The sequence below is a fragment of the Solea solea genome, chromosome 14 (genome assembly GCF_958295425.1).
Source record: "Solea solea chromosome 14, fSolSol10.1, whole genome shotgun sequence".
Lineage (NCBI taxonomy): Eukaryota > Metazoa > Chordata > Actinopteri > Pleuronectiformes > Soleidae > Solea > Solea solea.
The window spans coordinates 4,190,914-4,216,568 of record NC_081147.1 but is presented as its reverse complement, the minus strand read 5'-3'; the positions used below and the strand labels follow the sequence as shown (position 1 = coordinate 4,216,568).

The window sequence follows — 25,655 nt, the reverse complement described above, 5'->3', positions numbered from 1 at the left end:
AAATAATGAATCATATATTTTGATAAAAAAATGATAAGACCAAAATCTAAACGGAAACTCATAGGGGACAGAGCTTTTTCTGTTGCACCTACATTGTGGAACGATCTTCCTCTGCATGTTAGACAGGTGTGTTCACTATCCATTTTTAAAACTTGTTTTAATTTATTTATTTTTATTGTTTTTTTCATATTTTCTAGTTTGTTTTTAGGTATTGTAGGACTTATGTTTCTCATTTGTTTTATTTGTCTGTGATGTACAGAACTTAGTTTCAGCTGTTGTTTATGAATAAAGTTGGATTGGATTGGATTGAACTGGACGTTACCAGTATTGGTACGTTTTGATATTGGTGTTGAGAAAAACTTTTCCACTGCAGTTAATGAGAGGCCTTTAAAAGTGTGGTGTGCAATATTACTACTCCCTCACCATAAACTCATTTACAGCAGCAGAGATTTAGGGGCTGTCCACATAAAACACATGAAAATGAGTCTAGGTGAATCTGTAAGGGTTTTTTTTTTATTATATTGCCATTTTATCCACATGTAAACAGCATTTCGGGAGCCCTGAAATGCTTTTTTGGCATATAAACTGCAGCGTTTAGAGTTGATCTGGCATTGCATGTGGATGAAGAAAAAGATTGTTTACCCTTTTGCTCTGTTACTGTCTTTTTTCCATGGATATGTCACAATATGTCTTTACAGCACGTCAGCTCATCACTCACTGCTGTTCAGCCACCAATGCAGTTTCATTTGTTTTTGTGTGAGCTAGTATGCATACGAGGTGATGTCATGTGCAGTTTTGGTGATGGGTTGTCATTTTCTGCGTTGGCCTTGTTCCTACCACTCTGTTTCATTATTTGCCGCTACAGCGCCCGCCCTCATCGAGCTATTCCTACTTTAGACGATTCAGAATCAGAGTACCTTACCTGATGAGAACACAAAAGAAGTAGATATTTTTAAAAAAAAATATATGTACTGGTATGGCCAAATGCCATTTTTAGATTAATAAATGATAATAACTGATCTTTATCATTCTTTTTCTTTTTGTATATTAAAACCCCATGTTCCATCTGATGGTGGAGGACTGTGACAAACCTTTCATAGCTAGATTTGTCCTGTCCTGTCTTCTCAAAGATACCATTATGATTTGATTTGAATCCTCTGACCATACCACATTTGAGTCTTGAGCGAGTCGGCGCCGCAGGCTTTCCTCCCTGTGGGAAAAAAAGGACTCAGCAGGCTGTTCCTCATGCTCTGGAGGGACTTTGTGCTGATTCAGGGGTCATTATATGAAAGTGAGAGACAGAAGAAATTCTGCCCCATCCCAACACTTATCAGTTTGAGTTTAATACCGCCATGCCTGTCTCTGTCAGTCTCAAGCTCCTACTCTCTCTTACTTTCTCCCTGTGGTTGTCACTTACAGCCCCCAACACTCCCATTTTATATATAGTGTCACAAGTGTGGTGGTTTGGAATATAGATATGAAAGACATAAAGCTGTGTTTTATAATTGGGTCATTGAAAGTGCTTGAATTTTGTGCAAGAACAAAGTTAAATTGATATTTAAGTAAACGTCTCACACCGGCAATGTGCCCTTGTTTTTGCAACACCACCTACTGTTCCGTGCCCTGCATTGCTTGATGTATTGAGCAACGCCAAGCAAGATAGAGCAAATTACTTGATGCTTAGGAAATGCAAATTCCAAGATCTGACTCACCAAAGAAAATTAAAAAGACTGACTTGACCAAGATCTCAAGGACAATCACTTTATAAAGTCAATAAAAGTGGACGCCATGGGTTAAGTGACTCTTACCCTGGATTTCCACTGGCCGCGGAACGGCCGCGGCGCGGTTCTGCTTCGTCCTCTCCCAAATGTCAATCCCCACCGGGCGCGTTACGGCAGCGGCGCGGAGCCTTGGGAGCCAGCGGTATTCACGGAAGATCGCGTGATAATCTCGAACGGACGCGAGATCCCGCGATAGACTGTGTGTTTAAAGGAAACAACAACAACACAGCTTCTTTCATTTCTCCACTTCCATAATCAGTCTCTCGTCGTCCATTGTCTCCGAGACCCTCGGATCAAATGACTGTTGACCTGGGAGCACCGGTTATGACGTAACGTTGAGGTGAAGTTGTGACCTGCGTATTGTGTTTTATTTTGAAAGGGGGGCGGAAGTGTTTTACTTTGATACTGTGTCGGACTTCCTGTCTTGTGCGATCTGCTTCGTTGAAATTTACGAGGTTCAGCAGCGGCAACGGAAAAAATAGAACTGATTCCTATCGATAGCGCTGCGGCGCGGCAAGCCGCTTCTGGGCCGCTGCTGATCCGCGCCGCAGCGCGGCCGGTGGGAATGCTCACATTGATTAGAATGGAAGCTATTTGCAACGGCTGCCGTTCCGCGGCCGTTCCGCGGCCGTTCCGCGTCCAGTGGAAATCCAGGGTTACAAGTTGCCCTCTCATCTTAAGCTGTGCCAGCAGATTCAGTCCTTGAATTTCAGAAAATTGGTCCTGGAACGTGCTTGGAAAGTACTTCAATTTAAGTTTCAACCAAGGTGTGGGAACGCTTTCTCTTGTTAACTACAACAGATACAGTTAATATATATATCTGATATACAGGACCGCAAAGTGACACTATTCTGATTTGAAAATGAGAATTGATCAGGTGTCTGTGTCTCCAAAGCCCCAAAAAATCACATCAGCAGAAATACAAATGGCATATGAGTTACTTCAACCTGGTAATCCACATATAGCCTAGTTTGTCACCTTCCCTTCCCTGCCCCCTTTCCATCTGTAAGGAACACCTTTTTACGCCAGCTCGGCTTGTCTTTCTCTTCCTTCACATCGTTCTTTCAGTCATCTCTGTTTGTGCGTCGACCCAAGCCTCACCCTCCACTTCCAACCCACCCATCTGTCTACCGCCACACTCGCAATCCAACGCACCGCCTTGGCCCAACCCTCTCCCGGGGCCTAATTAATTTACTGAAATCTCAATCAGCCTTCCATTTCATTAACATAACCCCGTATCTTGTTTGATACTCTTTGCTCTCTGCTGGGGGGCATTAGGATGATTAAGTTCAGGATCTGATCCGTCTCTTCTACAGTGATGGCATCGTCTGGTTCCTTTAATAAAACCACACAATGATGGGGTACACGCCCTTCGCTCAGGTCAGGACAAATTGAATGTTAATGCCGTAGTTCTGAGGCTTCCGAGTTCAATCAGAGAGAACTCTGTGTGGGTGGTGAGTCTCTTGGGTAGACAATGAACTCATCTGAAGTCAGGAGGGAGAAATAGAAAAGGGGAGATGGTGAAGAGAGATAAGGAGAAATGGGAACAGGGGGAAAAATGGAAAAGGGCAACAGAAAGAAAGACGGCAAGAGAGCAAAGTTGTGACAGACAGGAGGAAGATCAGGAGAGAAGGAGAGACAGGAAAGGCTTTGAGGACACATGCTTCATGTCTTATTCATACATCGAGGCAGGCTCTCCTACATGCTTCCAATACATTCACATAATAAGCCAGAGTGAGCTGGGGAGATGGCCAGGGTAAGTGTAGGAACGAAAAAGGAAGACCGGGGGGAATCAATGCAATCAGAAGAAAGGAAGTGAAGGACAATTAGTGAAAAGGTCAATGTAAAAAAAAAAACAAAAAAAACAAGAATTAAAAAAAAATGGTCTAAGATGAGGGTGTTGCATTGATATTGATATTCATGGTGATATCAAAAATGTACAAAACTGAGCAATGTTTTATCACAGAGGTGGGAGAGACACTATTGTGCCTCTTTGATGATTCCTGTGGTGTTGAAGGAGAAGGACAGGTCTTCAGCTGGTGCACGCCCAGGAACTTGACCCTGCCAGCCCTCTCCACAGCAACACCGTTTATGGTGAGATGTGTGTGGTGATGTTTGCCAGATTTCCAAAAGTCAATCACCTTCTCAATCTCTTCTGTCTTTTCCACATTGATTGCGAGGTTATGGGATCTGCACCACAGTCCGAGTTGCTCCACCTCGTGGACTCATCGTCTTCAACCACTGTGGTGTCCTCCGCGCACTTAACAATGAAGTTGGTACTGGATCTGTCAGTACACCAAAATTTGAACAAACTGATTTTGACCTTGGAGAAAAGTAAGGCATTCATCAAAGTCACCTGCAATATTGGATCTCAATTGAAGGTTGTAAAGCATTTACTCTCCCGTACCAAAGTCCATAGACAAAAACATTTTGTCTTTTAGTTTTTAGCTTGAGACTCTCCAAAAGTGACATTTATGTGATTATCCTTGTGCCACTGCTACCAGCCATATTTTCATTGAGAGCGGACCTCAGTATGTCAAGCTGGTTCCAGGTTCAGGTGGTTACGACGATACCACCATTTTTTCAAAGACTTTGAACTGTCCCTTTCTTGTGTGTCAGCATCAGAAGAACCAAGCACAATATACTTGGACATACCCCGGTGGTCGCTGTATTTAGGTCTTTGTGCAGGTGTCTCTCCCATCAGCGGGTTGTCTACTAAATGCCCTTCATCTTTGGAAGGTCACTTCAGGTCCATTAACCTCAGGTCAAATGCAGGAATAACCTTCAGCTATGTGATGTTGGTGCAGCTCTTTTGTTTAGTTAGCTCTGTGGGGAAAAATAATCGTTTTATATTCACCATATGAACTGGATCATCTTTGGAAGCTTCAATAATTATGAACAAGTGGCATAGATACAGATACTGTATATCAGCAGCACATCTGCCAAGAACAAAATATCTCAAACATGTCACCAAATAGATATTAATTACACACTCTATGCCTGCCTGTCTGTATTATACTCTCTCACACTAAATCTCACACTTAATCTGAAGATTAATCCTGTCAAATATGTAATATTCTACACTTAAACTCCAGCATGTGAGAGCTACTGAGAGTCGGTGTGTTTACATGCATGACACACCGACTCTCCACTCTCTTCTTTTAAAAAACTTAGTGAGGGCAACATTGTGTGACTAGTGCACCTGCATTATCCTCTTTCACTTCATACATGTAATTGCTATGAATGCTACTGCTTCTCCTGACACCTTGCAACAAACACGTTTTTCTTTTTATCAAAGCAATAAATGATAAAAACTTTTTTTTCAGTTTGTATATTTTAAATATAATGAGGGATAGTAATATTTACCAATATACTTTTTATACACAAAAAGGTCCTTCAATAATCCAATATTCAAGAACAAGCAGTAAACCCCAGCGACCCCTGAGCTGCATTTTTGCACTGCTATAATCGCGACTTGGGGAGTGGACAGCTCAGTTACATGGTGCCACTCTTTGAGAACCACCACCAACCCAGGGACATTTACAGCATTGGAGATAAACAGCATTTCAAACAAGAGCCTTCTTGTTTATTAGGCAGAGTGATTTGTTGCATGAATGTCAAAAGAATGGCACATCATTTAAAATTAAAACTGAAAAAAAATTGCAATTATTTTTTGTTTTTTTTGGCAGTGTTTAACAAACTATTATAAGAATAATGCAAAACATGAGCAACTCCATGATTGACAAAACATTTTGGTAAATAAATACAGCTTTGCAAATATGTTATGTTTTATTTTTTGTAAAAATAGGTTTTCCTATTTTGGTTTAACATATTTGAAATTAATTGCAAAAAAATAACATTATAATGCTAATTGTTTTTGGCAATGGTAATGCATTTACAAATTAACAAGTCATAACTTAATTTGGTATTTGTAGATAGAACATTACTGAATTAAATATTTTCCTAAAACCTTTTTTAATCATGTTCCATTTTGTGATATTACAATAAGTGGTAATTACTTCAGACTGTACCACACTGCAGATGTTTTATAGGAAGGACACTGCACATTACAAATATAGCGATAGTTATTTGCAACACATATACACTATGTGAATAAAAATGATATACATGTAATGTCTGAGAAAACATTGGACCCAAGAGCACGATTCAGAGTGTCCAAAAAAAGTTTTTAAAGTAAAAAACCTAAGCAGCAAACAAAGGTGTAAACTAACTGAGGGAGGGAGGTCCAGAAAAACCTCTGGCATCAGTTGCAGGCAAGAGTCTTAGGCAGAGCAAAACTGGCAGGACGAGAGCAGGACATGTGGCACGACGATCTGACAGAGGGTGAATGAGAAAAACATATTTAAAAAAGAAACATACAGTAGCCTTAAAGAAAGAAGAAGCCATTTATTCAGACAGAGGTTTTACCATGGGGAGGAAATTAAGTATGCTGCATTGGGAACATTCAAAAGGCTTTGTATTATGTCTGAAAAGGCTCTTAGTCTGAGTCATTCTGCTGGAAAATATCAGACGTATTTGTCCATTTTTCCAAAGCAGAACTAGTTCAAGCAATTGCATCAACTCATCAATGTAAACCTCCCCGACAGCTTAGCATGTGTTCTTCCATCATGCATGACTGAATGAAGGATGAGTCCAGCCGTTCATTGGTTTAAAGAAGACATTCCCATGATGCCTGATCCCTCCTGTCTGAGGTAAAACTTTGAGGTAAAGGTAAATTGTTTCTGTTTGACCCTTCGGCCTCGATCATGGCTGCTGCTCCACACAGAGATTTAGACATTTATCTAATTGCACTTGGATTGGATCCATTGTTCCAATCAAATTACATTTTTGCTCTGCTCTGTTATGATAAAAGGAACTTCCAGCTAAAACTTATGTCCAGACTATGCTGTAAAGTGTGTCTTCTTATGTATATAGTCTTTTTTTAATTAATAGATGTGGATGTTTGAATTTTTTTTTTTTTTTTTTCGTAAGGCATAGCATTTTTGTTCTGTTATTAGAGATTCATCCACCACTGAGATCCAGACTGAAATTACTTAAATTTCAGGTGTTTTAAAGTGTGGTTGTATGACACATATTTAGCACTTGATGAACTGTGCCCCTGCTGTCACTCACTCATTGTCTACTGCTTTATCCTACACACGAATGTCGCGGGTGGCCAATCAGCTGACATTAGGCAAAAGAGTACATGTCACCAGTCCATTGCAGGGCAAACATACAGAGACAAATAACCATTCACACCTATGGTCAATTTACAGTCTCCAATTAACCTAACCTGCATGTATTTGGACTGTCGGAGGAAACTGGAATACCTGGAGAAAACCGCACATACACACGCAGGACAGCCTTTGGTTGAAGCGGGATTTGAACAGGTGATTCCATGAGGCCACCATATCCACATATGTCAGCCACAGGCAGAATAAGAGTGAAAGTACATCTGCTTGTGAATTATCTCATAATAAGAGGCAATGGCAAGGCGACAATACCTAAAAGAAAAGAAAAACATATAGGCATTAAATATCCACCAAAAAGTGTATGAAATAGAAGGGAAGTGAGAGAGAGCGCATTAGGTAACCGTGGCTGAAGTTCTCCACATTGTTTCCCTGTCTTGGGGAGAAGTATCCACACTGTATTTCACTGTGTGTCGTCAACTTCTCTCCTTTCATCTGTCTATATTTTACTGCATTTCCTCTGCAGACCCTCATTTTTCATCTTCTCTAGCCAAGACACTTTTAAGAGGACTACCAAGGCTTTTGCGGTCCGGTATCATTCAGTATTTGTGATGGTACTCTCGGCTCGCCATTCAGGCATCCAGTGTGTCAAAGGGCTATGGGATGTGTTATTGGTTTAGTGGGGGTTGTTGACGGCGGTAAACACAGTTTGCAGTCTACAAATTCAAATTTATTTTGTGAGAATACTGGCTACACCATTGTTATCAGTGAATGTTCTGTCTTACATTTATTAGGGTAAACCTCACTCAAGCAAAATAGAACAGGGTGCATACTTCAGTGTCTACAGTAGTTGGAGAAGACAGACTACATATTGATAAGATATTATTACTGGGGGTGCAAAAGTGCACTGTTGGTAGCAGCCCCAAACTTGGATGAATTGAAACAGGTATCAATGACAAATAAGTTTGTAGACTTAAGCAGGTGTATGTTTCATTTATTTTCATGACTCATGGAACCTCGAGTAAATCACCGAATAATGAGTCATGACTTCATTTACCCAGGACACAAAGGTTATGGATGGCTATTATGTGAGCAGAGAAATGTAAAAAAAGCCCACACCACACTTTTACAGAACATTGTTGAATCTTTGTTTCTACAGAATAAAAAACAACAATCTTACTTAACAAGTAACTTTGTTAAAAAAACAGTGATACACAATTATTTTGACACTGAACAGAAACGTCTCTTCGCCGCAGCTGCCAAAACTGTAAATAAAGCCTCTGTGTTTTCTGTACGTAAGTACACCACATACAGTTGTTCTGTCTTTTATTTTTAGACAGATTTCTTTATTTTATTTTATTATTTAAATGGTTACTCTTCAAAGCTTTGGTGACTAATTATTTTTGCAATTTTTTTCTGTCTGGAATGGAGAAAGGACACATGCGAAAACACACACTCATTTTGCAAGAGTGAATCTTGGGACAAATAATACATTAGAGAAAGGGGATGAATATGAATATGAATATGAATATATATATATATATATATATATATATATATATATATATATTTAAAAAAGTGTGTGTGTGTGTGTGCGCGCGCACCCGGGGTTATAGTTCTTTATCTCTTTGATAAAAATGATATACAAGCTCCAAGCCACCCCCCTTATTAAGTCCACTAATTGCTAGAGTGTTAAATAAATGCACATGCTTACTGGCACCTCATTAAGGAGATCATAAATGACCACTTGTAATATTTTACTGCTGCTGCCCCGCAGGCTGCCCTCTGAAGTGACCTCTCGACAAGCTCATCAAACCACACCGAAGAAAAGGAGAGCCTCCGTCTCCGCTCTCCCTTTAAAGATTCAGCAGTGTTTGTGTGGCACAAATAACAAAGGTAGAGGGGGGGAGAAGGTTGTTTCTGCAAGAAACTAAAACAAGCACATTTGCACTTGCATCGTCTGCAGAGCAAAAGCAGATAAATCAGTCTTCTGAATCCACAGAAAACTTAAATCTTGTAAAAGGAGAATAATACAGTACTTGGCACCTACAACCTCTTAAAACCCAACGTGTTTCATGTGAAGATAAAAATGTTACATGTTGTGGCTAGTGGTTCTTATGTAAAGGTCCTATTTAGTCAATCATTTAGACCATTGCAACACCATTGAATTTGGTATTGTGTGCAGCATCAGTGGTATCTGGGCATGTTACCACATTCTTTGATATACTGAACAGACATGCAAGGTTTGTGGAAGTGCAAAACGAGCTCCATCCAGAACGGCCATGCTTGGAACTTGAGTGATCCATAGACATGAGCTGGAGCTCCAAAAATGAAATCACAAGCTGGGACATCACAGCTGGCACCAGAGGTAGAAGGCTTCCGGCAAGGCAAGTGGGACACATGGTCATAACTAGTTTGGGAAAAGCAACGAATGTGAGAAATGAGGATGACCTACAACACATCTGGAACGATATCCATGACAGACAGCTGACAGAGCTGGACAAGTCGTTTCCAGGAGGATCAGTATGGAATAATGAGGGCAGCAGCAACTTTTCTCCCACAGTCTAAGACAGTCCAGGACAGGGTGCTGTGAGGGGATCTTGACTTTAGGGTTCTCACACTCAAATTACCTGTAGTTCAAAGAGCACTCTGGTCAGGACGGTGCCAGTCAAGCAACAAAAGTTGTTTCGATAACAAAATTTGTGATATTTCACAAAATGTCAACATAAATGGGTTTGTTTTTATATGGTAAGATATGAAGTCCTCAATAAAAAGGAATCTATAGATATCAAAAAGAGGCCGCATCAATTCTGGATGCCTTTCTGTTGCATATGAAACTCAAAACAGTCATTTTTGTTTTAAGCTGTCTTGAAGGCATGAAAATGGGTGACACAAGCAAACTAAACCGTTCTCCTGTGTGAAAAATAGAAACAGTAAAGCATCTGAAATGTGGCCTGTGAAAGTAACTTTGGTTCTGTCTGTGGACATGTCTGTTAGCTTAGCTGTTAGCTCCACCTGAGTGAGGCAGTGGAGGAGGCATCACAGACAGGCAGTGCAACAAGTGATCAACCTGTGTGTGGGCAGGGGGATGGGAAATCCCAATATCTCTGTGGGAATAGCTCGTAACATAATATTTGTTTAAATAAAATTTCTGGAAAGAGTAACATTCCTGGGACTGATGTATACAGTCCATCATGTTTGTGAGAAATCCTCTTCAAGTCGCCTAAGGGTTGGAGCTGAACCGTATAATGAATTGCCCCACAGATTGGTGATGTTCTGGAATTTTTCAAGGGAGACAGGCGATTTGACAAGTATGCAGTTTGCAAAATATTAAGCAGCAGCTCAGCTTTGTGCTCACAGCTGAGTTAGCGTACTCAAAAAAGCACATCCATCTGCTGGCAACGCTAACAGCACAGTTCTCTGGGTTCTTTAAAATAGTTAAATGGCTTCACTGATAAATGCTTATAGAAGTTAAAAAGAAAGTAGTGAAGTACAAATATCACTTTATTGTATAATGTAGTGCCTGCTTTACCTCAATTTCTGCTCTTTAACTGAACTCCTGACTTTAAAAAGATCTATATTTAACTTAGGGATGTCTTTGAATATTGTCTTTAATAATATCATCTTAGATATGCCTCCCTTCTCAACTGCAAGGACTCAGTATTCAGTATGAAGTTGCACATGTTCTGAGTGCTACAGACGGTGTTGTACTTGTACACATGTCACATCTTCACTCTATAATTTGCCATAAACCGTATGTGGTTTGCAGAGAAAATACCCAAGAGCTCTTTTCTTATTTTAGTTTATGTCCAATTAAATATATGGAATCATTGGCAGTGTATCCAGACATGTGTCACATAGACGTCAGTGATGGATGCACACATCCCAGACGTTACTGTACATAACCACCTCCTGTCTGTGAAGGTCCTTGGTCATCCAGGTCATAGTATTCGGGAAATGGACTTACTTTATTTTTCTTGAACCACCTACTGCATATAGTGTAAAATAACTTATTGCATGACCCGTAATATTTGTTTCTAATGGGTTGTATGTAATTGTTTTTCTTGTCTTTTCTTTCAACTTGAAGGTTGTAGGTTTGATTCCGGGCTCTGCTAGTCTACATGCCGATGTGTCCTTTGGCAAGACACTTAACCCCACATTGCTCCGTGCCCAGTGCTTGAATGGGTATGAAAGATAAGAAAAATGCGTAATGAAAATGTGAGTGTGAATGGGTGAATGGCAAAACTAAAGAGTAAAGCACCTTTGTGTAGACATTAAGACTAGAAAAGCGTTGTATGAATACAAACCATTTACTATATATGCTGCTGTACTTTTTACGAGCTTGGAAACAGCCAGGGAGGACATTAGTCAGTATCCTTCAACTTCCTGATTAACTTCCTTTCATCTTACTCTAGAGATTCACTGACAATTTACAAGAGTCTGGGGGGGAAACAAAAGGACACAATCAAGTTTTGTGACAAAAACTCAACACTGGAGTCAGGTTTTGGTTCTCTGTTTTGGTCTTTTGCACCACCTACTGCCACCCACCCAGTAATGCAGCTTGTCGCACATTGACTCCCGGATTTCCAGGAGAGTTCCTTGAACACAGTGAGCTGCAGACGTTGGTCAGAGATGCTGAATGTTAGCAAACCTAAAAAGCCTCATAACCTGTCTCAAAAACATCTCGGCAGAGGAGAAGACAAATGATTATTTGCTCTGGAGATGCACTCAAATATAGATGAGTGAAAGCAGAGAGAAAGTTGAGCTATGTTAGGTTAGCTAAGTCTCTCCCTCTCTCTGGTTGTTGGTGAATATTTAAATTTTCTCTGCTGCTGTGACTCAGACTTGCGATCCATGTTTCAGAAACACTGGCAACCATGCCCTACAGTGTTTTGAATTGATATTGCTGTAAACGCTTAAGCTCGCTGTTGTACGTATTTTACATATATCCCTTCGTGAAGCTGATTCTCGTTCTAATCATCAGGGACATGATATGATATTGAAAATGAAATACTGTTTTTTATTCTGATCACCTTTTTCACAGCAGAGGTGAAAATCAATGGTAGAACTAATAAAACTACTGCTTGCCGCATTACTTGAAGTGTCCCATTGATCAGTTTTAGTGATAGAGTGCGCAGCAAAGCTTTTGCAAGATGAGGCTCACCAAAAATGTAATGCAACCACCACCATCTATCACACGTGTGCTACAATATCTGCTATTAGTACTGCAGCAGGAGGACTGAGAGTAATGCAAGTGGTGAATCACAGATTACAGTCTGCATCTGTTAGGAGCAAGATGAGGACAAAAGGTTAACACACTGCTTCTACATTAGCACATGTACACAAGGGAGCATTTAGAATGACTTTTGGGGCTCTTGATATTAGAAATATGTATCTATATTTGATCCTTCCAACTCTTAAGTATATTCTTGGGAACCCCCTGGGACCTCTTCACCCTTGGGGTCTCTAGACCTGCTATTGATAACCATTGTTCAAACTACTACAATAGTGAGGGTCTATATAGGAAGTTTGAGAAACAGTTTGAACATGCATAGCAACATTTGTGAATTTTCAAGTTTCATCTCTTGAAACTAAAGTGATGGGGGGGATACACATTATTTAAAACTGATTACACCTGCCATGATTTGTATCCCCCTTATAAAGGTCAGATGTTGCAGTAACTTAATATGTTTAGTGATTTCCAAAGACTGGGTCGGGGCCCACAGATGAGTCTCACACAATTTTTAGGGGATTTAATTAATGTACTAAACATCTTGTGGAAATTATGCGTTTCCCAATTCAAAGTGATATTAGGTTTTAGAGATATGGCTGTAATTAGTTGCTAGCAGAAATTTGCTCATGTCATGTGATCTGGGTCCAGGTAGTTAGTCATCTATAAAAGTGGGTCCCTATATAAAAAGTTTGGAAAAAAAACACTGGATTAAAGTAAAAAAATATTACATTATCCAAAATACTGCAGAGAATAACCTTTACCCGATAGCTGCACAGAGAGTGTGCAAATATTGCCTGGGACAAGATGATCTTGTGTGTCGCCTTTGTAAAGGAACTGAATATTCTTTAAGCAGAGTGAATAAGCAAAAGACACTTTGTAAGATATTAATTATCTCACATATGTGTCATGTGGATTTCTGCATGAAACGCAATCATTTACATCCCTGTGTCTGCAAACTGTAGCCCTTAATTCCAATTATTTATGGTCCAGAAAATAAGACAAGGTGTAAGAGGTTGAGCCGGGTGTTCATGGGAGCTTGAGTTCTGAGATGTATTAGAAGAACTTTACTGCAGTTTTTCAGGTGGTTGTGGGACTGAGGGAATGCACTGACTGACAGGTTTCATACCATAGCAACCCAGTCATTTGGTTGAGAACCGCTGCAGTCGGCGCATATGGCAATACATCATTTTATCCTGAGTTGTGCATTGATTTTTCTTGTGTGTCTAGTGCAGCAGAATCAAACTAATTTGGACATTTGAATAACACCTGGGAAGACAAGTTCACACCCCTGCCTTCAAGCTCTGCATACATGGATGAGTTAGCACCCTTTCTCAGTCAAAAAGGAAAAAGGCTTGAGAAGAAAAACTGTGAGTGCTCGTGGGAGTTAAAGTTCTGAGCATAAAGGTTTTGATACGAATGCTGCTGCTGCTGCTCCTGTTATGGAGGAAGGGACTGAGGGAATCCACTGACTGACAGGTTTGCACTGGAAAGGAGCAGAGCTGTTAGCTCTGTGCTCTGTGCCCGGTGTGCTGCGGCACACACCACAGTGCTGGGGCAGGGAGGTTAACACACACACACACACACATCCCTCCACACACAACAGATGTTCACACACAGGCTATATACACAGCTTTTTTATGAGTAGCTGCAAAGGTGTTGCAAATCAGGACAAGATAACCTTTAGCTGTGTTGAAGAATGTCATTTAGAATATTACCAATACAAAGCTGCAGTCATTAGGCAGTTTAATGGCCGATATAACACAGGTAAAGCAAAGCACTGAGAAATCTGGATGCATTCCACTCAGGTGTGAAGTTTCATGGCTCTGTACTGTGACTGCCTGCTCAGTTTTGTTGGCATGGAGCGTGCTTTTCCTTCAAGGCCGAAAAGTGATAGTTCGTTTTTTTTGATGGTTTAATGAAGCAATGACATCACTGTTTGTGCCCCCGACGAGCTTCTGGAGCTTGTTACTCAGAAGCTCACTCTCACTGAAAACATGTCCGCCAGCAGGGACACAAGGAAAATCAGACCATGCCACTTGACAAAAGGCTCAACTAAGAAAATCGACAAATGCTTCAGTCTTAAATCTCAAAAGAATATGTTGGCTGCTTAATCTTGCCATTATAGACAGCCTTTTCCAACTGGAAAATTAGGTCTGTAAACAGCTCTCTCCCTCCCATACCAAAGTCCACAGAGAAAACCAGTATTTTGAGCTCATGGGAACACAGTGCTGTTCTACTGCTGCCTCAGTTGATACTTTTGTGCCACTGAGATACATTCGAACACATGATTTCAGTCACCAAAAGTCTCAAAATAACACATCTGAACTCACTTAGGAGGCAGAAGTGGATCAGCATCTCCTTTGGGCCGTGATGTAAAATCTATGATTTCCTCTATGGATTTTAGTGCAGGAAACGAGTAGTTTGCACAGTGACACCAATTTCAGTTTCCAGTCAGAAATGTCTGTCTGTGAACATAATCCTTTAGATAGCATGGATTTGACCAGGCATAGATTTTGTTTACCCTGCTGTTCACCCTCCTCAAATTTACTAACCTTTGAGGCTCAAGAAATTTGTTATAAGTAAAATTGTTTCCTAAGTTTATGTGACAGGTATTTTTGGTTTTTGTGGTGACTACCTATATAGCCCTTTAAATAAAATACAACACACCCCCTTATACATCCAGAATACCTATTATGCGATAAAGAAAGAGAAATATGAACATTACAGTCATTTTACCTAAACCTGTTTTAATGACATTACATTATTTCTAAGTACAGTTTTTTTTATTATTATTATTATTATTATTTATAACATTTGGAAAGAAAAACAATGTCTTTAAATGGCTAAAATCAGTTTTCATGCTTTTATTGAGAATTAGCATTTGTCTGTCAGTAAGCGCTACTAACCATATGAAAGTACCTGATCCAAGCACGCTTCAAAAAACTGAAACTATCCCTTTAAAGGGTTTTGGCTACACTGATCCTAGGCACAATTGTGAAATTATTTGTCATATATAAATAGTTTTTGTATTAGACTGTGTGCTGGATTTGTTTGCTTTGTTGGACCCTATTTTTCTTGGGAAATCTCTGTAAGAGCTCCCTATCCCTGCATGGTTTTAGAACTGCTATAAAGCATGAGTGACACTGGTCTATATTACACACACTCCCTGACAATAAGTCACACCATTTTTACAGTTGTTTTTTTTTTTTTTTGTGGTTAAATGTAGAGCGTAGCTCCTCACTTAACTGAACCCAGATAATCCCGACATGGCTTTCCCCCTTTGGACCCTGGGATGACAGACATAGTTAATCTTTTAAACCACCATAATGTCATGACAGCCTTTCAATTCTTGATGGACCTCACAAGCTTCTCTCCGGAGAGGCTCTGTCAGAAAGTCATAATGGATTCATCACATTAGGGTGGTACACCAACGGTCTCCACAGCACAAAGCACTGTGATGGGGTGAATTTAATGCATTTTGAGGACGCTGTCATACAGAATTTCCTGACTTTGACAGATATGATGCACATTTCTGATTCCCCTTTAAAATATATATCTAGGGAAATTAAAAAAAACATAATACTGAATGCAATTATTGATCATCACATGGGCACAGATGAGAGACTATTGAAGTGTCTCTACTCTTATCCGTTATAACTTTTTGTATAGGTTGCTTCAGTTTTGTCAGACAATCTGTTAACCTCTGTTTCCTAATGGTCTATTTACTGTGTAATATCAGGATCAGGTTGTGTTTCAACAATGGCAAGTACTTTTGCCTGTCAAAAAGTCACAGAGGAGGGTGTAGACTTGTGGAGGTCAGAGTACAGCAGGAACTGGCAGTGGTCCGGATCTGAGGTCTGCCAATTGCTCTGCTCAGCCAACTCGAAAAAGGAAATTTGCGTCACAGTGTGTGAAGAGCAGATAAAGGCACCAAATTAAGTTTTCAGACATATATATTTAAGCATCCAATCAGCCCAGATAACTGTTGTGTTTTTGTAAACAATTTGTGCTTTGTTTTATTTATTTTTTTACTCCCACCCCTTGCCCTTTGGAAGGCCTATCCCCTCATGGGCAAGTCTTTTAAATCCATCCCTAAAAAATGGGACGCCCTTTCAAGAATGTGACTTGAGTCCAGTGGCTTTAATATAAGCTAGCAATTGGGCAATTGAACATGCCATCTTCAAAAACAAGAAACAACTGTCATTTATGTCGGAAAATGTCTTCATCAACTGGGGATAAATAAGTCTTTACGTGGTTAGCATAGCGACAAAACATGCTGCCCACCTACCTCAACAATAACTGGGAAAACCTACTCCTACACATGGAAGTGCAATATGGAGGATGCATATGCACCTTTCCATTGTAGAATTCTAACTCGTCTCAACACAACTTTCTTGCTTTTCCATTAAAGATAGTACCTGGTACTCAAGGACATTTTCTCATACGAGAAATTCAAGTAGATCAATAGCATTAAAAAATTTCAGAAAAATTCATATTTAACCAAAATGTATACATACATATATGTATATTTATGGATCAAGCAATAAGTGTCCATACAAGAAATTAAAGTAAATCAGTAAATGTAAAAAAAAAAATCAAATGTAAGCAACATTTTGGCCAACACTTTTTACAAAGAATGGTGGACATATAACAATTAATTAACACCTAAACAACAAGACCGACTCTGAGACAGAAGCACAAGTTCATAAATAATCCAAATAAGCAGATTTACTAAATAAATGCAAAACTATCCATTTTATTAGCCCATGAAAAGACACAACACAGGGGGTTTGTTCAAGACCTCCTCTGTCATCCCCATGGTCATAAATGAACTAGGCCAAATCCCAAGTGACACTAAATCTAAAATTAAAACAAGGCAATCAGAAATGGCAGACTTCACCCCATTCACGCAACAAGCCTCTGGCGGCCTCTGTTGGTCATATTGACAAGTGCAAGTACGGAAACACAAAACAAAACAGAGCCACCAAAAACAATACTTCACTCCCACTCCAGGGGGTGAAGTGAAAAAGCTCGATACAATTCAATAATCTTTCTTATTCTATTATATACATCATCTACAATCAACACAACACGTGTAGGAGTAAAACTGTGGTGAAGAGCTACAACTAATTACTATCACAGCGTGCTTACCAGCCAAAAACACCGAGCTCTGCTTGGCCTGTAAACCACCCACTTGGAGGTTTAGAGCAGGTAATGTTTCTGTGGTGAAATTAATGTATTCACTTTGTGCGGAGTTGCTAAAGTTTGTGGACAGAAATCAGAATAGCTAATGGCTTTTAGAGAATAAAAATCCATTCCAGTAGCCGGGGGTACATCTGCCTTTTACCATCCAAATGCTCACATTGGAAAACAGAGGGGGCAATTTTGTTTGTGTAGTGTTTTTGGTTATCACTGTTGGCTCCATTAAAAGGAGAAAACTGCATTTAGCAGAGTCATTGATTGGTTTCCTCAGTGGACTCAACAGAAATGTTTGGCCTGTACACTTATGGAGTAAAAAACAATGTTACTTTAGCATTGTAGGCCTGGCTCATTATTTGCAATGTTTCAAGCTGTACTAATTAGTAATTTAAAAAAAAAAAAAAAATGATGAAATGACAGTTTAATTGGAAAAATGCTGCTCATAATCATCAATGACAAAGGGACAGATATTCAAATGTCTGCAAGCATAAACAACAACTGCGCCATGTCACATAATATAGCACTGTGCCTCTTTACAAAGTAGTTCCAAAGTATGGAATGTACGCCAACTTTATTCTTAAATAGAAAACCATGTCACGTCTGACGTGTAAGGTATTGATTATCAATGGAAATTGAGATCAAAGTTAAAAAAATGTATGTATAATTGTACTTCAACAGCTAGGAGACTTTCAAAGAGAACACAAGAAGAGATATGAATCTAGTTCAAGAAGTGAAGGTATGCTGAGTAGGCTGCAGTCTATAGCTGGAGCTCAAAACCGTGCTACTGTGGACTAAACTCAGAGCCTCATATAGAAAGTCCTTTCCCCTTACAAAAAAAAGTTAGTGAGTCACAATTTATAAATTTGAAGGTAATGGAGCAAAGGGATGACATTACCTTGAGGCATGCTTGCACACAAAATACTAAATGGGGCAAATCAGTTGATTCTTAAGTTTCTGTCATTGTCCTGCAGTTGCAAAAAAATGTGTTGTTATCATCTACGCCATTAGTGCCCTTTGCTTCGGAAATGTTATCAATAGTTACGGGGCATTCTGCTCCTGCTTGCTGCGTTTTCTCTTGCCATCTCTTCCTAAAGACATTACTGAGTATTCAGCTGGGGATCTGTAGTTAAGGACAACATTTTTGGACATCCTTTTTTGGACAACCAGGATTTGGTTGGTGAAACACTTTGACTGAAATACATCAACTCTTACCATTTTAATTTATATGCATTCATATGCTGATAGCTAATTTTTAATTTTAAGTTCACAGTTTTTCTCTTTTTTCCTCTTTTCTACCTTAGTCCCGGATCATTGATTTTATACAATTTTAACTCTTCTTAAATTTCTTAATTCCCATTTCAAGTGTCTCCAAGGTGTCAAGAGTGATATAATGTCCATCATTTGTTTACAATGTACCACACTGAGGTCTTATTGTCAGACAAATAATTAAATAATTGATGAACAATATGAATGTAACATAACCAGTAAATACTTAAAACCACTCAATAAGGTTGCATGTCTGATGCTACAAACACAATTTAAATTTATTTTAAACTTGCACAAGTATCCTGGGTATAACCTGAAAAAGTTATGTGAGGGTATGACATACATAGTTCTTTTAAAATGAAACAAGCTATGCCAATCAAAACATAACAATCATTGTATTATTATTATCAGATTTTTTGGTAGTTTTGAATCCGTTTAGAATCTGTGAGCATAACCATTTTTACGTGAATCATTTTGTTTTACATCTCTACTGTAAACGGATTAAAGTGAACTGTTAAAGCCCAGCTCGGGGGGAACAAGAAGCAACCTGAGATCAAGGTTTAGGTTTGTTCAAATAAAGAATTTATTTTACAAATGAGTGAAAGGAAGTAGTATATAAGTAGTAATAAAGTGGCAAAAACAGTGGATACTGTTAAACAAAACAAAATGCAACCCAAAAAAGGACTCTTCAAAATAAAAGAGGTAATCTACTTTATCAATCAATGAAACAAACCCAAAAAAAACTCATAATAACTCTAAATCAACCCTATTTGGTTAGTAGAAAATAACAAAAATACAGTTGGGAACAGCATCAAGAACATCACAATACACCCAGAATATCTAGATAATGAATTAAAATCTGGAATGTTTAAATCTTGAAATTTGGCATACTTCAAACACAAATCTCAGGATAAGGGTGGAGAGGACGCAGGCCAGCGGCTATAACATGAACAAAAAACAGAAGTCTTGGACACTGTTTATTGTGAAGCCTCAAAATGTTTGCCCATACCCGGGGGGAAAATTTTTCATCACATGATAGTCACTGGTTTTGAAGATTGAGTTTAAATCAAGCAATCAGTTGACTTTTTTTTCATCATCTTAGATGAATTTGCAGTGTGAGCAAACTTTTGTTTTGTTTTTTAAAACTGACTCTGTAATGTGATGTGACACATCAATATCTGGACCTGTAGCCCTTTTTCTGCTTGCAAGACGTGAGCTGCTTCTGTGAAGTGTCCTGGACCTTGACCCTGAAATGCCTCCTCCATCCATGGATATTATAGAAACAATCTTGGAAATAAAGAAATCAGGAACTCAAGGTAGTCAACAGGCGGAGTCATTCACCTTGCCGCCCCTGTGGACTTCTTGGCCAAGCACTGAGCCAAAGGAAATGAGTTTCACCCTGGTACCACAGTTTTAAAACAGGCTCTGATTCATTTTCTTCTTTTTAAATTAGTTGGCAATGTTTGTTGCCCATGATGTGATGCCCTTTAGTTTCACACCAGGGAGCTGTCCAACAAAACCAGTCTGAAACAGAGAGGTTTGGCTGTCACTACACTTATTTCATGGCAGCACCTGGTATATGGTGAACTTCTCCAGTGAGACAAGTGCTTTTTTTCCCTAATTTCTCCATCTAATTTGATGTTTTGGTGATTCACTGTGAACTGGAGTGGGATGAGACACAGCAGTAAGCCAAGCTGTGCAATGTCAATCTGGTGTTGGAGATGAGTGGGATTTGGACTCACGCTGCCTACCCTGCTTAAATATAGTTTGTTGCTTTCACAAGTCCTCCAAAGTTTGACAATAATTAAGATCTCCAGTTTGTGGTTGTACCAAAACAAAATCATAAAAAAGAATGCCCAATCTTGTTTGATTACATACAATGGCTGATGTTTTGTATACAGATCTATGCAGACCCAAATGGACTTTGTTGGTCTCAGTAAAACCCTGGTTGTAATTTGTGATAAGCTGCAAAAAAATGCAAGGTTGTGCAGAAGTTGGCCGATTGCTTACCATGCATTCTGGTATTAGCAGTAAATGATGGTTACAGAATGGCACTAAAGACCCAGAGTCCTAGAAAGGTAATATTTGTTTTATCTTGTAATAAAAAAAATACTTATCTTGGGTGCTTAAGATCCATATCAAACAAAATAAGATAGTGGTGTTTTTGGAATATGTTGAACTCATCTAATTCCTGCTAAGAGCTAGGGTAGCAAGAATGTCTTTGTCCCTTCCTCCAGTGTTTGTAATCTGATGTGTAATCTGCCCGATGAACTACTAATATAATGTGAACAAAGAGACCAGCAGTGAATCCAAGAGACATCATTTTCCAAAAGTAGCATGTTGGTTGTATATGCTACTTCATTCTGGGACCCATTTAAGGGCTACCAAAACACTGGTTCCGTGTGGATGAAAAGCCCGAATGATAAATCTCTTCTCATGTTTAAAGGCCCTAAGTGTCCATGCACACCACACGAGTTTTCATTGTCAGATCCTGTGTCTCCTGTTTCCACCCCCAGGTCAAACACAACTTCCATTGCAAATGAAATGTTAGTAACAAGAACCTGTCTCTTTCTCTCACACCCACAGATGTTACACAATATTGTTTCATAGTTGAAACAATATGAACAACATGTAGTGATGACATCTGTGTGTTGGTTTAAGAGCAGGTAAAATATGCTGGTGACATTCCAGGGTTCCTCAATCCTGGTTTTGGGAACCCACTGCCCTGCATGTTTTAGATGCTTCCTTGCTCCAACACACCTGCTTTAAATGAATGGATTGTTATCAGGCTTTTGCAGAGCTTCCTGATGAGCTGACCATTTGAACCAGGTGTAACGGAGCAGCGAAACATCTAAAACATGCAGAGCAGTGGGCCACCGGGACCAGAACTGTGAAACCCTACCCTTTAATGACATTCCGAGGTGAAAATAGAACTTGATTAGCTGAATTGTCTCCATTTTAGCTTTGAGGATCTGAAGACACAAGACATAAGAAAGTGATCGTTGTGCACACTTGAAATTAAGATATTTTATTTGTTTTTTTTGTTTTATTTCTTTTCACAGAGTATGAGGGGCCGTATAGGCCATAATCCATAATCACTAGTCTATGTGAGAGGTTTCAGTAGTCTATGTGAGAGGTTTCAGTAGTATATCTGAGAGGTTTCACTAGTCTATGTGAGAGGTTTCACTAGTCTATGTGAGAGGTTTCAGTAGTATATATGAGAGGTTTCACTAGTCTATGTGAGAGGTTTAGTAGTATATGTGAGAGGTTTCACTAGTCTATGTGAGAAGTTTCACTAGTATTTGTGAGAGGTTTCAGTAGTATATGTGAGAGGTTTCACTAGTATTTGTGAGAGGTTTCAGTAGTATATGTTAGAGGTTTCACTAGTCTATGTGAGAGGTTTCACTAGTCTATGTGAGAGGTTTCACTAGTCTATGCGAGAGGTTTCACTAGTCTATGTGAGAGGTTTCACTAGTCTATGCGAGAGGTTTCACTAGTATTTGTGAGAGGTTTCAGTAGTATATGTGAGAGGTTTCACTAGTTTTTGTGAGAGGTTTGATTTTCAGTAGTATTTGTGAGAGGTTTCAGTAGTCTATGTGAGAGGTGAGTTTGGATTATGGCCTATACGGCCCCTCATACATATTGATCTCCCTCTGATAATTTATGTACTTTTGATCACTGTTACGTATAGTTTATTTTGTTCAGCAAGAAAGCTTAAAACAGAGTTTTGTGAAATAAGTAATGGTTGTAGATTGTATCACCAATCTTTGCTTCCCCATCTTCTTCTGTATGACATTTAAGTCGTAAAAAATTACAGCAGATGTGGTTTCTGTGACCTCCCCCTCATAACTACATCACCCTGTGAGCCTGTGTTTTCATTTAATGTGACTTCAATTCATCAGCTTCCTTCTGCAGCACAAAAGTCACGATGTCAGCTCACTGTCATGCGACAAGAAGTAGAAAATGTACAAATTGACGGCTTTTTTTCATACATTCCGCCCCTGCTGCCTCCAGCAGTACGTGTCAGGCCAGCAGCAGTCCATCTCTAAAGGCACCTAATGCCACCAGCTGCTATACAGCAGCTAATTACCACCTGACCCTGTCAGGGGTCATAAAGGGCTCTTGCTGAAACGACTGACCCTGTCGTCTTCTGATGGCGATGGCGAGCAGAGGATGGCAGTGTCATCATGGTTGGTTAGAAGCAGACGATATAAAGCCCGATTATAATGACATTACTCAGGAATATAATCACTTGTTTCGTGTTTCAAAGAACAACCCCCGGTCGGAGGTCATCGAGCTATTATTCACTGTTAGCTGGTTAGTATTTGACATTTTGATTCCCATTATATGTACTTATGAAACAAGTGTCTGGACATTTTTAGGTAAATGGTGATTTCTTCCATTGTTTAGTCATTTAATTTGCACGTCTTTGTGTTTTCAGTCATACTTCAACCTGTTTGCAGCCATCTGGCTTTACTCGCACAAGGTTAACGTTGCCTCCATCTGTCTGTAGTGACATTAAGCAAATCACTTTCCGTCTGCAGTGGTGGGAAGTCACTGAATGACATGCGATCTAAACACAGCTAAGTGAGAAACTCAGACTGTCTTATGGAGCTGAAAGGATTAATAAGCACTATGTGACCTAATTTGACAATTACGGAAGAGGATTAGGGCCATGCAGGAAAAAGTATTTGAGTTCTGACTTTAAACTCAGAATTTCTGACTTTATTCTCAGAATTCTGAATTTATTCTCAGATTTTAAACTCAGAATTCTGACTTTAAACTCAGAATTCTCATTTTAACTCAGAATTCTGACTTTATTCTCAGAATTCTGAGTTTAAAGTCAGAATTCTGACTTTATTCTCATAATTCTGAGTTTAAAGTCAGAATTATGACTTTATTCTCATAATTCTGAGTTTAAAGTGAGAATTATGACTTTATTCTCATAATTCTGAGTTTAAAGTCAGAATTATGACTTCAATCTCAGAGTTTAAAGTCAGAATTATGACTTTTAACTCAAAAATCTAATTTTTTTTTTTTTCCTGTGTGGCCCTAATCCTCCTCTGTAGACAATGGATTGATTGTACAGTAATAGACAATTTATTTTTTTTTAATGTTATGCACCACAGTGTTTAAATAAATGCACATGCACTGCAGTGTGGAGAGGACAATGTGGACAGTGTAGAATAGAGACATATTGTCCATTAGCTGCAGTGATTTCTAAAGATCTGAGTCAACCATAAATCTCTCTGATCTAATAAGATCTAATAATTTTCAACTTGTCCAAATATTACCCGCTCATTATCAACAGTTTTTGCTATAATGCAAATTACACATGTCAAAAATCTTTAATTAAAAAATATGGGACGAGTACTTCACATGTTTAATTTGTTACATTTATAAATTAACTTGTGACAGATAGTCATGGCAAACTGATTGGCTTTATTAAGCCCCCCCCCCCCACACACACACACACACACACACACCTTGTCTGTTTTCAGGGCTCTGCAGTGCAGTGCTGGCTGTGTGGCAGTATGCAGGCTGCCCTCTCTCTGACTTGTCTCTATTAAATGGATGGTTCTTTTGGCAGCAGAGACTGTGTGGCTTGCTTGCTTGCGCTGGATATAAATGATGTCTGGTCTCCTCAGCAGGCTACAGACACTGCTGACTGCTCATTACAGAAGAAAATCCGGCCCAGCACCACAACAGCTAGATGGATTTCTATGATCCATTAAACCAAAGGGGCCTCACATGCTGTTGCTTTGCACCAAAGATGACAAACGGACAGCTGTGATTGGGGAAAAGTCATCTTTTTGCAAAAGGGAGGCATTGTTTTTGTCTACTTTGCATTATTTCCCCAAAGAAAAGGTTACAAATTACACCTCTATAAAGCTATTGTTCTCACATCTTGAGTAAAAAGGAAAGAAATAAATAAAACATGTGTCCATCGCCCTTTCTGTCGTCTGTGCTTTGTCTTGATCGAGACTTGATTCATTCTGATCACAGGCTTAGAAGTGTCACAGACTTGACTAAAGTTAGGGAAGGATTTAAGATTGAAAGACTTGGTTCAATTTGGTCACAGGCTTGTTATTTACCTGGAGCTTATCTAAAGCTGGCAACAGAATCGAACTATGTGGGACTTGATTTACTCTGGATGAAGACCACATGGTCGTTCAAAGGTGAAACCTACAGGCAAACTTCCTGCTCGATATGGGACGGATTACTTTACTTTGCAACAGTATCCGCCAATGATCCACCAATCCCTTCATTCCAATGTTCCTATTTCTATACCTTTTGCATTCTGTTTCCATGGAGAGTTGAGTCGAGTAGTGCTATGATGGAAAAGCACCTGAACCTGAAGACATTCAGAAAGTCTTCCAACAACCACTTTGCTGAGTTATAGTGATATTTCAATGGAACTAGACATCAATTAGATATAAATCTGTGAAATCTCAGATTATTTCCTCAACAGCCAGTGTCGGTGTTTCCCATATTGGTTTGCCCTGCATGTTTTAGAAGCTTCACACACCTGATTCAAATGGTCAGCTCATCATCAAGCTCTGTAAAAGCCTCATAACGACCCATTCAACCCTGAAAATGATGAAGAAGAATTGAGTCAGGGCGGAAGCCTGCTTGCTCTTCCTGCTTGTGAAACCCTGCTGCGTCAGATTGCTTTAAAACTTTCACAAAATCTCAGTCAGATCACAATTTACGTTAAGTTTGGCGAGTTTTCGTGCATGGCAAGGTCTTCAAAAGTTCCCCTTAAAAAGTAAGTGAAAGAATGATGATGAAAAAGAACAATCAGAAGATATAAAATGGGGCCTTTTGTACCCATTGGTGCTCGGGCCCTCGTGCATCTATATCAGTAATCAAGAATCTCAATGTGTCTGCTGCACCATGAAATTGTCTTTGTTGCACAGTCGGGAGTTTGATATATCGTTTGAGATTCAGTTTTGACTTTACCAAATCATTTAAGGAATTTACCAA

General features: G+C 39.3%; 1 long non-coding RNA gene across 1 annotated transcript in view; it reads left to right on the top strand.

Annotated features, from left to right (window-relative positions):
• LOC131472869 (uncharacterized) overlaps window positions 1–25,655 on the top strand; it is a 94,686-nt gene that overhangs the window by 12,131 nt on the left and 56,900 nt on the right. The window lies entirely within an intron of this gene.